Below are 14,357 nucleotides of genomic sequence, written 5' to 3' on the forward strand. Positions count from 1 at the left end.
AAAATGAAAATTAGATGACATTTGAAGGGCATTTTTTTTATTTCATATATAACTTATTGTCGACTAATGATTTTAGAATAAATTAATAGTTTTCAGGAGTTCAAGTATTATAGTGACACAATTCTAGACTAAATTATCTGTCCAATTTATGTGAGCCCAACGCTATTACTCACATCTTAGATGTCACAACCATCAGACCAATGAAGGATGTATGCAATGTGATATTGGACGTTAATGAAGATCTCAACAAAGAATTGGCTACTTCAACCCTTATAAGGATCTATAAACCAATATGCCTACGGTGCCCGAGTAGATAGATCAGCCCTTATCACCATGATAAAGAAAGCTTACAAACCACGGAAGATCACAAAATGCAATATGTCAAAGCACTTCTTAATCCAATATCAACAAGCACGATAGTAAAATTGAAAAAAAAAGGTAAATCTCTTAAACTGCCCCTATTGTCACAAAATTGATAAATTATATCCTTACTGTTTACATATTTTCTTAAAGTATTCTTAAGTTTTTCGACAATTGACACGTCGTTAAATACTAATGAAAAAATGAAATATTGAATTTGCCCTTCATTATTCATCAAAATTTCAAAATAAAACCTCACTAACTGTATAGACCGATTCATTTATGCATGGTCGCCAGGAATACTACCCTTAGAGGGATGTTTGGAACTTCCTCAAGTAGTAGTGGTTGTAGGCTTTCCAGGTTTCAGCCTTGCCATAGACCCTGAGCTCAGAGAAAGCTTTCTCTTTCTCACTAGAAACAGAGAAAAATGAGAAAACACACGGAAAGAGGCAGTAGCAAGCGAAGGAGTAGCAAATAGCCTTTTTCTTCTATTATCTCCCGAATTCTGACCCGATCCATGCCTTATTAATTAGTCCTGAGAATTGAGAAACCAGGCTTCCCCTTTTTGGTGCCTGTGTTACTGAATTTCCAAGACATAAATACCCAAAAGATATTATGGTTTTTTTCTTTAATCCTCGAGTGTAAACTGCAGAGGAGGCTTTCAGTTCCAGCTACAGTGTTGATTTTCCAAAAGACTCTTTTGTCGGCTAGAGCAATTGTTTCGACAACCAGTGTTGATTTTATGCAGAGGGGGCTTTCAATTCTAGATCACCATAATGTATCCATAATTTTCAATGGTGTATCAAATTTAATTACTATCTTAATTTAATTAGTAAAAAATAATAAATGTGTCTAATTTAATTATTTGAGAGGAATTGTCAAAGCTGGCGGTTTATACCCGGCAGTCTTAACAGCCGCCAAGTGATATTTGAAGAGGCCTCTACTTCAACCGGTCAAATAGAATAGATGCGGTGGTTTTAAAATTAAACCGGATTTCAACCGGTCTAATAGAATCATGTGGGGAGTCCAAAATTTTCATTCCGCATGAATGCCACAAGTGTTCTCTTCTCCGCACCATTAAGTGCCATCCATCGTGCCTACAACCGCTATTCTAGTGTCCAATTGTGTGTCATGAGTGGGCTATGCATGTACTCTTGTATGGGGGGATTTCTAATGGCATTTCTATAATTACATTAATATGATTTACGTCCTTTTGATGTATCTTTATGTCACTGCCCCAAAAGTTTAATGCAGTCTTTGAGAGGAGGTAGGTAGTCGAGTGAATCAGTAGCGTGTAAAGGTTAAGCACAAGATCCCCTCGACACTGAACTGTGTGCTTGTGCTTGCCACTTATTAATGCAATACAAATAACCTTTTGCTAATTCGTGTGCCATCTTGTTGCCTTTTTGTGTGTGTTTGCTTTGTTGGTTAGCTTACTCGTCCCATTTGAGTGCCACACAGGGCCTCAACGATTACACCTGTGATAGCTGGTATAAGAGCAGGAGCTCTTTCTAAGCCAATCAACCCGCGATGTGAGTGACAGCATTAAGCACAATAGGGACATCGTGGAGAAAATCGAGCATGAACTCTCCACATCCCATGAGGTTGATGATGCGCCCATCGATGACATCGACAAGGACAAGGCACCGAAGCCCAATAAACGTGAGAAATCTTCCAACAAGCATGTAGCCATTGACTTGTGCATGTTGCATTGTGAAGCCACCATAGGTGAGATGCGAGACTTGATAGACAAGTTGCATCAAAACATGGAAGCCATGGACAATACACTAGTCGAGATGGAAGGTCGCCTGAGTGGAGTCATGGACGAAGTCCATGACGTAATAGTAGCACTGCGCACTAACAAGAAGCAAGTTCCTCCAACTCGTAGGTCCAAGACAGGCTTGACAGTTTTCAAGCCCAGCTCGATGAGATGAAGAAAGAGTGGGCAATGTGGAGAAGAACCATCTCCACATCAATGGCCTTCCAGGCCCAACTAGATGAAATGAGAGCGAAATGGGTCTCCATGAAGGCCGCAGCATGTGCCTCCTCCAACATCCAAGCTCAACTAGAGGAACTCAAATCCGAATGTGCAATTCTGAAGAGGGCCATCGCTAATCCAGGTAGCACTTCATGTGCACATACTCCCTCCCACATTAAGATTAGGGAGCCAACTCCCTATTCGGGTACCCTCAACGCATAAGAGCTTGACAACTTCATGTGGCAAATGGAACAATACCTTCCCACCGGCAATGTGACTGATGAAATGACTCAGGTGCATAATATTACTATGTATTTGACTGATGTTGCTATGTTATGGTGGCATAGAAGGTGGGTTGACATAGAATGTGGTCCTTGTGTTATCCGTACCTAGGCTAACTTTAAATGAGAGTTAAAGAGACAGTTTTACACAGAGAACGTGGAGTACCCCACTTTTCGCAAGATGAAGACTCTCAAGCATGGCGACTCTCTCCATGAATATGTCAAATAGTTTTTAACTCTCACATTAAAAGTCACTGATATGTCAGACAAGGACCTATTGTTCAATTTCATGGATGGCCTAAAGCCTTAGGACGAGCTTGAGTTCCAATGACGTAATGTTCAGGACCTTGCCTCCACCATGGCCGTGGCATAACAACTTAGCGAACAGAGAGTATCAGATGTTGAAGGAAGTAGTCCATTCAGCCCGCATACTATACATTTGAGTGGGGGCGATAAAAAACCAAGTTCCCTGAAGGAGAAGTAGCCCTTCAACCACAGACCAGTCGAGCACCACAAAGGGAAGTAGTCACAAGAAAGCCAAAGCAACTACAACAACAAATATCAAGGGAGACCCAATCATCTTCCCACTTTCTATATTTGTGGGGAGGAGCACTTGACCAGGAATTGCCCGAAGTGAGCAAAGCTGAATGCCCTCATTGCCAAGCTAAATAATGATGAGCAGAGTGATGGGGAATGGAGTACCCATGTGCCAAGAGTGGGCGCCCTCTAACTTTTCAATGCCATGATGAAGAAAGGGGCTACCTCCAAATAACCCACCTCAGCTAAGAGATGACTGAGGTATATTGATGTAACCATTAGCGGGAGGCCAACCAGAGTCCTAGTTGACACAAGGGCCACTCACAAATTCATGTCCATTAAAGAGGCCAAGAGACTTAATTTGGCCATTTCCAAAGAGCCCGACTGGCTCAAAGCAGTTAACACAGGTGCCAGACCTACTGAAGGCATGGCTCACTAAGTAAGACTACAACTTGGCACCTAGGATGGAGAGATTGACCTCTCTGTCGTTAACATAGATGATTTTGATGTTGTCCTTAGAATGGACTTCATGATACAGGCAAAAGCGGCACTGGCACCTCACCTTGACACCCTAATGATCTTGGACGAGCAGTCTCCTAGCATGGTCAACATGATCGCCATAGCCAACACTAAGAAGAAGCAAGTCTTGGCCTTGTAACTCCAACACCAACCTCAACCTTTGATGGCAAAGTGATCTACAACCACCACCATTGCAACCAGAAGTGATCGCAGTAGCTCCAGGAAAGAGTCAGTGCCAACGCCGCTATAGCACTAGCAACAACAGCAAAAGCCACAAAGGCACACACTCACAACTGGTGGGCCTGAGAGATGACCCAAGGCTAACTTCAACCATCACTGTACCCACTACCTCAATCATCAAGGAAAGCAAGTGTCACCTAAACAATATAGGAATCACATTATTACCCTTCCTCAAGTCAAACCACGTAGTAGCATGGTGAGCAACCATTATTGGGCAAAAATTCAGGGGAACCAATACTCAAAAAATCCAAACTATCATTTTGACTCAGCCCTGGCCAACAATTTTCTTACCACCATTTGGGGACACCCAAAATCCTGCCTTGAAGCAGCCAAGCAGGGACTTAACTTTTAGGGACTAGCCATAGGTTCTCCCACCATCAAAAATACTCACAAGCCATCCACCCAACCTCCTATCTGGGCTTTGGAAGAATTAAACTTCATGGAGCAGTTAAAGGACCCTCCATCAATAGCAGACCGAAGCCTCAAGCAAAATTTAGTCTTTGAGAAAAAAAACTGAATTGAGTGGGGGAGACTGTCACAAGTATTCTCTTCGCCGCGCCATCAAGTGCCATCCATCGTGCTTACAACCGCCACTCCGGTGTCCAAGTGTGTGTCATGGATGGACTATGCATATACTCTTGTATGGGGGGATTGCCAATGGCATTTCTATAATTATTTTAATATGATTTTTCATCATTTTGATGTATCTTTATGTCATTCCCCCAAAAAGTTAATGTACTCTTTGAGGGGAGGTAGTCGAGTGAATCAGTAGCATATAAAGGTTAAGCACGAGATCCTCTCAACACTGAACTGTGTGTTTATGCTTACCACTTATTAATGTAATACAAATAGCCTTTTCTAATTTGTGTGTCATTTTGTTACATTTTTTGTGTGTATTTACTTTGTTGCTTGTTGCTTATGTTTTCGATGAGGAGTTTTATGGAGGGAGAGACATTGTTCGAAGGCAATCTGCTCCATCGTCGACAACTTCTCGACTGAGCTTAACACCACTTCATCTTTATGGATAAAAGCAATGTGCCAAAGTAGATCAACTTTCTTTCTTCTACTGCTGTGGAGAATGGATCATGGGAGGTTTTGATGAGGAAGAAGCTTCTTCTAGGGTTCTCTCTCACTGGAGTTGCCAACAGGTCTACTACCTCTTCTAGGGTTCTCTCTCACCGGAGGTTTTGATGAGGAAGAAGCTTCTTATCCACTAATACATCTTTCTAAATGTCCAGAAGGTATCTGGTGTTCAAATTTGGGCTTACTTTCCTTTTTTTGGTTTTCTATACCAGTAAAAGCGCTATCTTTGCTTCAGCAAACTTTTGTTCAACTTCAAAATTGGAGCGGTGACTCCTGTCTTCCACATGGATTCCCCTTGGGACTGGGTTCCTCATATGTGTTTTGATTATTTTCTGGTTTACCAGCTATCTATTCCTTTTCATCATTTATTTTCTTTTACTTTTTTTTCTGCTAAATTTGGTGACTACCAAAGGTACATTATTTACTCATTTTTCTTTCAAACAATTCATAAGAATCTCATAACTATGGGCTTCAGGGTTCTCTCCCAGATTTTAGCGCCTTGGATACTCTCCAACTAATGTAAGTAGTTAGATCAGAAAGAAAGAACCGTACAAAAAGCAAGCAAATGGAAATTTTACTAGTTGGTATTTTGTTTTAACATTTCTACATATGGTTTGCAGAGACTTGAGTAATAACAGTTTAAGTGGAGAAATTCCTAGCTTCCTGGGAAACCTTCCCAGCCTGAACATGCTGTTCGTATTTCATCACTTTTGCAATTTTGTGGACTAATTAATTTTTTGGAAATTGGAACCTTGTATTTCTTACTTCTTTTATTTGCTTTTATCTCTTGTTTGTTATAGAAATTTGGCAAATAACAATTTTAGTGGATTAATACCTTCCTCACTCACCAATGATAGAAACTTAACACTGGAGTAAGCAATTCCAATGCCTTTGTTTTTCTTGTCTTTGTTGTTCTGAGAAGCAACAATAACATTGACACAATATCACCATCATCATCAACTCAGATTTCTTGTTTTTCTTTTCATGCTACAGTTATTCAGGTAACACTGGTTTATGTGCTCCCAATCAATCGTCCTGTGCTAATTCTATAAATGGAACTTCGAATTTGCCGCACCCCACTGATAGCCAGAGCAACATCAGTACAAATCTTGCCAATCACACTTGGAATTGTAATTCTAGTATTAGTTCTTGCTTCTTATTGAAATAAATACCTGTAGATTTCTACAATGGGTCAATTTTACCTTGTATTAAAGTTTGCCCTAGAATTCTGTCTTGTTCGTTGACTGTAAAGTAAAGTAAACAACAAGAAGTAGGAGAGGAAAGAAGAAGAGAGAAAAGAGAGGAAAGAGAGAAAGGCAGGTTCGAATTAGAGAAAAGTTATCCTTAGATTCGACCAGACCTGTTATTATATTATTAACTTATTGGAAAAGACTTGAGTGCCCTTCTTTATGTAAGAGGCACTCGTACTAACATAACCGTACACATCAACATTCTCAACAAGTACAAAGACTGAAATACCCCTTCACTAACACCACTAACACTCTCCCTCAAGCTGGTGAGTATATATCATATAATCCCAGCTTGTTACATATGTAGTCCACTCTCCCCCGACTCAAACTTTTGTAAACAAGTCTGCCCACTAGTTTCCCGTACTTACATATGTAGTTTCTATCACCCCATTCAGCACCTTCTGTCTCACAAAATGACAGTAAACTTCAATGTGCTTGGTTCTTTCATGAAACATTGGATTGGAAGAGATATGAACCGCTGCCTGATTGTCACAATAGAGCTTTATTGGAGTACTGATGTCATATCCTATCTCTTGTAGAAGATTCCTCAGCCACACTAATTCATAAGCAGTATGTGCCATGGCCCTATATTCTGCTTCTACACTGCTTCTTGCCACAACTGTTTGCTTCTTACTTTTCCATGTTACCAGGTTATCCCCCAGAAAGGTGTAATAGCCTATGGTAGATCGTCTATCAGACATAGAACCTGCCCAATCAGCATCGGTGTATCCTTCTACTACCAGTTTTCCACCACTCCTGTACAACAAACCACGACCAGGAGCTCCTTTTAGATACCTCACAATCCTTAGCATTGCATTCTAATGTGGGACCAAAGGTTTCTGCATGAATTGACTCACCACACTAACCACAAATGAAATATCTAGCCGAGTAATGGTTAGATAGTTTAGTTTGCCTACAAGTTGTCGGTATCTGCCAGGGTCTTCAAATACTTCACCTATATCACTGCTCAGCCTCATATTTGTTTCCATAGGTGTCTTAGCCAGTTTAGTACCCAACAACCCTGTTTCTTCTAGTAAATCAAGCACATATTTCCTTTGACACAAATTAATGCCATGCTTAGATCTTGCTACCTCTATGCCCAAAAAATATTTCAACTTGCCAAGGTCCTTTGTCTGAAAGTGTTCCTATAGGAATGCCTTCAATCTGTCAATGCCCATTTTATCATTCCCAGTCACAACGATATCATCCACATACACCACCAATATTATTTTGCCTGCTGAAGTGTCAAAACTGAAGACAGAGTGATCAACTTGGCACTGTTTCATACCAAACTTCTTGACCACCTCACTGAACCTACCAAACCATGCTTGAGGGGACTATTTAAGTCCATAAATAGCCTTCTTAAGTCTGCATACCTTACCATCCTCCCCTTGAGCAACAAATCCGGGTGGTTGCTCCATGTAGACCTCCTCAAGCAAATCACCATGCAAAAAGGCATTTTTGATATCTAGCTGATGGAGAGGCCAATCATACATAGCTGCAAGGGAGATGACAACACGAACTGACCCTATCTTAGCAACCGGGGAGAATGTCTCTGTGTAGTCAATGCCATAGGTTTGGGAGTACCCTTTGGCACCCAGCCGCGCCTTCAGGTGCTCAACACGACCTTCTGACAAGTACTTAACACTATACACCCACTTACAACCGATAGCCTGCTTCCCAAGAGGAAGAGCGGTGAGATCCCAAGTGTGATTATGATGCAAAGCAGAGAGCTCTTCTTCCATAGCACGACACCACTCTGGAGAGGTAAGGGCTTCCTGAACATCCTTAGGAACAACCACGGAGGATAACAAAGATATGAACTGGTGATGGGAGGCAGAGAGGTTGGTAAGTGAAAAAAAAATGGAAATAGGGTGAAGGGTGCAAGTACGTTTACCTTTCCAGAAGGCAATAGGAAGATCTAGGTCGGAGGCTGGTGTTGGAGTTGGAGCTGGATCTGTCGATGGTGATGAAGTTGGAGGAGCTGCAGCCGGTACATGCGGGCAATGTGTATACACGTGATGGATGGGTGGATGGTCAATCGACGGTGGTACCAGAGGCAAGGACATAGGCATGACTGGAACCAGAGGAGGTGGATAAGCCACATGAAGAGGAAGAGGAGGTGGTGATGTGGAGGAAGTAGCAGCACCGAACCCCACGAAGAATGGAGTAGACTCGAAGAATGTAACATCAGCACATACCAAGGAGCGACGAGAACTGGGATGATAACACTTGTACCCTTTTTGAGTTCGGGAATAGCCAAGGAAGATACACTTCAGGGAACGTGCATCTAACTTGTCAGTCCCGGGACCCAGATTATGAACGAAGTAGAAACACCCAAATACCGGAGGAGAAAGCGAAAATGGAGACATGTTGGGGAATAAGACACTAAAAGGAGAACGACCATCAGTGATAGACGTGGGCATCTGATTAATTAAGAAACAAGAGGTGAGCATTGCATTGCTCCAAAAGGTTTTGGGAACATTCATGTGGGGCATGAGGGAGCGTGCCGTTTCTACAAAATGGCGGTTCTTTCTCTTAGCAACCCCATTTTGTTGTGGAGTGTAGGTACATGAAGTTTGGTGTATAATGCCATGTTGGTCCAAGTATTCTTGAAAAGATGAAGACAAGTATTCACGACCATTATCAGAACAAAAAATTTTGATGTGAACGCCAAATTGATTGCGGATCTCAGCATAAAATTTCTAGAAGATGGCAAATAATTCACTTCTTTCTTTCATTAAATAGAGCCACGCCATTCTTGAACAGTCATCAACAAAAGTAACAAAATATCAGTATCCATTATATGACATCACTTTATAAGGACCCCAAACATCTGAATGAATTAAAGAAAAAAGACTCGACACACGGTTATCGACCCTAGAATGAAAGGGAACACGATGGTGTTTCCCAAATTGAAATGATTCACAATCTAAAACAGAAAGTTGACTCAATGAAGGGACTAAGGACTGCAACACTTTCAACGAAGGATGACCAAACCTACAATGCCACTAGAGAGGAGAAATAGATGACTGAAGGGCCGTTGACGTTCATCCACCACCATCAAGATAATACAGTCCAGCGGCTTCATGCCCTCCACCAATTTTCATCCCCGTCTTGAGATCTTGAAAAACACACATAGAAGGGTAAAATGTGATGGAGCACTTAAGGGACTTGGTCAGCTTACTAACAGATATAAGATTAAATGGAAGCTTAGGTACATATAAAACAGAGGATAGGGATACAGGGTCTAGGTCAACATTACCAACACCACAGATAGATGATGTGGAGCCATTAGCAAGGGTAACAGATTGTGATGTTGAGCAATGAGTGAGAGATGAAAACACACCTGGAGTTCCCATCATGTGATCGGAGGCTCCAGAGTCAATAATCCAGGGGTTGGGTGTGGATGCCAAACAAGCCATACCTGAGTGTGCAAAGGAAGTTGTGTTCTGCTGCGACTTGGATTGAACAAACCTCTCATACTCATCCCGAGGAACACTCACCATCCCCTTGCCTGGACCATCTAAGGGAGTAGAAGGCATCGGGTTAGCTGATCGGTTCTCCTGTCTAGAGCTGAAACTGGTGTCACTAGTCATGGCATGGTTGGCCCACGTCGAGGGAGGACCATGTAAGTCACAGTAGTAGTTAATGGGATGTCCATCCAAACCACAATGAGTACACTTCCGTGGATCCGAGCCATGTCCTCTACCACGAGCTCCCCCTGAATCTCTGCCTCCAGTACGACCACCACCACGGATATGTGTAGATCCACCACTACCACTCCTACCAGGCTGGGTTCCTTGAGCCCCACTTCTGCCACCTTGACCTCTCGACACTGCAAATGCTGATTTATCGGAGACATTAGAGTCCATAGATCCAATGGAAGCCCTCCGAAGACGAGCAAACACCTCCTCTAAAGATGGAAGAGTAGATCCCCCTAGTATCTGGGGTCGTACTGGTTCATACTCAGACTTCAGCCCCACCAGAAACCGTGTCACATCAAGCTACTCTCGTTGTTGCTGTTGAACTTTGACATCTGAAGTGAGAGGATGATAGACATTTAACTCATTACAGATATTCCTCACACTGGCATAGTATTCCTCAAGGCTCTGCTTTCCCTGTTGCAGATTGAGGTATTCCTGATACAATTGATATACCCTAGTGGTATTATCCTGACATGAATACAGTTTCTTAGCATGATCCCACACCTCTTTGGCTGTGTCAAGAAACATGGAGTTCACACTGATTTTGGGTTCCATACTGTTCCACTACCATGTAATGATCTGTGCATCTTCCTATTCCCAGTCTTCATACTCCTGAGAATTAGCGGGGGTTTCTCCTCTCTTATATGCTTCACTTTCTTCTTTGCCTTCAGAAAAACCTCTACAGACTTGGCCCATGGGACATAATTCTCTCCATTCAGTTTAATGGAAGTCATTGGGACATTCAGGTAGTTAGTAGATATCATGACACTAGGTTTACTATCACTGTTATCTGCCATTGCCGAATTCCCTTATCACTGAATTCTGAGCACTGAATTATGAGCACTACACACTGCACACTACACACAGACACTTCACCGAAATCTGCACACTGATTTCAACAGTAATAAATGCTGAGAACTGCAACACCACAAACCCTATTCACCGAAATCTGCACACTGATTTCAGCAGTATTAAATGCTGAAAACTACAACACCACAACCCCTACTCACCGAAGTCTACACACTGATTTCAGCGATATCAAATGCTGAAAACCACACTTGTAACACCACCAACCCTAATCCACAACTATAGGAAGTTTCACCATTAAGTAGACACTATTGCCCTTCGAATCACACACAAACCAGAATAAACCCTAGCATAAACCCTAGCATACTGCAATATGAAAACCCATCATCTGAACTGTACTACACCTCTCATGTATTCCATAACAGAAAAATATGCATAAAGAAAACTTTACCTCATTGCCTGAAGACCAACCACATGAAGGGCTGAGACACCACTGCACCACGCGTACCAGCCCTAACTAGGGCTTAGAAACCACAGCAACCAATCATCAACGATACAATCAGAGGCATAGGAACCTCTTAGGGAAGAGGGCGATCACTCCCAGTCTCCAACTCACAGCTGAGAAACCCAAGAGAAACCCTAATTCAAATGCGTAGAAGACAGAATTCTAGCAAGTCTGATTTGGTGAACCTCGCTCTGATACCATGTTGAAGTTTGACTTGCCCTAGAATTCTGTTTTGTTCGTTGACTGTAAAGTAAAGTAAACAGTAAAAAGTAGCAGAGGAAAGAAGAAGAGAGAAAAGAGAGGAAAGAGAGAAAGGCTGGTTCGAATTAGAGAAAAGTTATCCCTAGATTCTGCCAGACCTGTTATTATATTATTAACTTATTAGAAAAGACTTGAGTGCCCTTCTTTAAGTAAGAGGCACTCGAACTATCATAACCGTACACATCAACATTCTCAACAAGAACAAAGACTGAAATACCCCTTCACTAACACCACTAACACCTTGCTTCTTATTGAAATACTTTTCCCCTATTTTGGTAGAATACAAACACATAGCTTGTAAATTTGTAACCTGTAAGAACTAGAAAAGAAATATTTTTTAATATGCTACAGACAGCTAAGATGATGAGTTTAGTAATAGTAGTTTTTCCTCCAGTTGTGAAATGATTTCATTCTCTAAACTTCTATGCCCGGTTGAAGTTGATGTTCGACACCCTATTTAAAACAGAAAAATGTTAACTAGCATCTAAAGTTATAAATGGCACTTCAGCTTTGAGGTTGTACACATGGGCATTGGGCATAGACACCTCTCTAACAGATTATGTCTCTTTACCACATTCTTGGTCAAAAAATCAGCCAAGGCATTAGTTGATTGTGGAGCTTAGATGAACAGCTATTTTGAGCAATGCCTTGACTTCTCTATATAGAAATCTGAGAGCCCATTGCCATTCTTGTTCTTCTTTCTGCAAAAGGTGAAGTAAATTATGTTAACTGAAAAAAATATACAATATGGTCCCCTGTACAAAGAGTTTTTGTACATTAACCTAACCTTTAAGGACCCCCCAGAAAATCTATATTCACAAAAGGGCGTGATAGATCAGTTCCACTAGAACAAGTATGAGTGGATAACAAAAATTTTATCATGCCCACAGCACAGGTAATAAACCTCCTCCTCTGGGCTGCACTTCTGTTCAAAAACTCTACTATTCCTTTCATTCTAGATTGCCCATAAAACTCCAGGGGCACCTCTGCCCAGCATGCTTTGCATTTTTTTGATCAGTAAGAATAGATTTTATTAAAATCAACTTGAATATTACTTCAAGGTGGGATGCAAAGCCTCAATTGCTGCTGACATACTCAATGCATCTGCGCCCAACATTATTACATGACCACCTGTAAGTCTAACCTATTTGTACAGGTTTGCATATTCTGCTGCTGACTTATCTGATTCAAAACTTGTTATAAGTCTTGCTTCACTTTTCCTTGAGGGTAGATCCAACAATTTGTTTCACTTTTCCCTGAAAATTTTGAAGTTAAAACGGGAAAAAAGAAAGTGTAAAAACATGTTGATTCCAGATCATAGTACTTTAAAAATATCAATCACATTAGAAGTTTAAGTAGTAGCAAATAAGATCCTACAAAGAGGTTAAGTGATAGAAAGAAATGGTTGATCAACTGAACTTTGTTAAGGTAGACAATTCAATCACTGACTCTAACTGTGATCACAGCGTACTTGAACTTGAAGTATGGCTATCAAATGACTGTACCAGAACTAATGTCTGTGAGGAAAAACTTTATAAGAGTGGTCCATTTACAATCTTTTATTTGGAACTTTACTTGTTCCATTGTCTTGAGTTTGTATCAATTGAACAATTTGGATTGATTTACAAGGAACAACAGAATGATAGCAGTATTCAGTGAAAAATGTCAAACATTCATGGCTGCTCCATTATAACCTGACCCCCAAGGATGGGGAGAGCTTTCAAGGGAACAAGGAAAGATCTGATTGCCACATTTCAGGCTTAGATGGCGAGAATACAATAACAAGGGTAGATATGTTGGCCTTCTATAAGACTTTAAGGTAGGAGACTTTTCTAGCCTAGAGAGTAGATGGAAGGATCACGAAAACTTAGAAGCTACATTCTACATACGGGGATTCCAACTCTGCTACCAAATTAGATGCATAAACATGTGAACTGCTGGTATATCTGGTAGTAGTACAGATATAGGCTTTGTGGCCCAGTATTCCTAAGTGCACACATACATACATACATGGTAGACTGGATACAGATCTAGGCTTTCTGGCATTTTTCTAGCACAAAGTGGCCACTTGAAGCCCATGTTCTCACTCTTGTTGGCCCAAGATTTTACCATTGAACCAAATAATGGGGTTGTGTGTGTAAAATTATTGGGTGACACGCTTGTATATTATAAAAAAGCTTTGAACTCGTTTGGGACAAGGTCCAGTTCTTATAGCTCCTCTTATAATAGGATGCTGAAAAGGGAACATGGTTTCAGCATCTTAAGTAGTAAGATTTAAGCTAGCTCCATTCTACCCATTGTGGAGGCCCTGGTCTTTCTTAATGAAGACTTTACGAGTAGATAAGTAGAAAGAAATAGGAATTGAGATACCAAATCATGGTTCTGATGCTAACCTGTTTATGAGCAGAAATTTGTTCAACCATCAAAAGGTTGAAAGTTGGGCTGTTGTGATCTTCTTATCTTGTTGTGACATACATAGTGTTGTTAGAGGTCTAATCAAATGTGAGGAACAAAAAGGAATTGAGATGCCAAATCAAGGATGGTGTCAGCGAATCGCAATTCAACCAGGTCCTGAACATTGAACTGGATCAAATCATTGAGGTTATTTTTTGATGGTTGCAGATGATAGTAATAGTAAATACTGTAAAAAAATATGATAGAAAACATAATAGAACTTAGTTGAAGAGAGAAAAATTAGTAGTATTATGGTATTTCTCTCTGACGGTTGAATTAGTACAAAAGAGGGGTTTTTATAATAGATGGAGTCGGTTGAAGGTGAACCGACTTACACTGAACAAGGACAGGCATTAACACACCTTGGGAGCAGAA

Source organism: Nelumbo lutea, chromosome 8 (assembly GCF_056320005.1).
Source record: "Nelumbo lutea isolate HS-2025 chromosome 8, American lotus-T2T, whole genome shotgun sequence".
NCBI lineage: Eukaryota > Viridiplantae > Streptophyta > Magnoliopsida > Proteales > Nelumbonaceae > Nelumbo > Nelumbo lutea.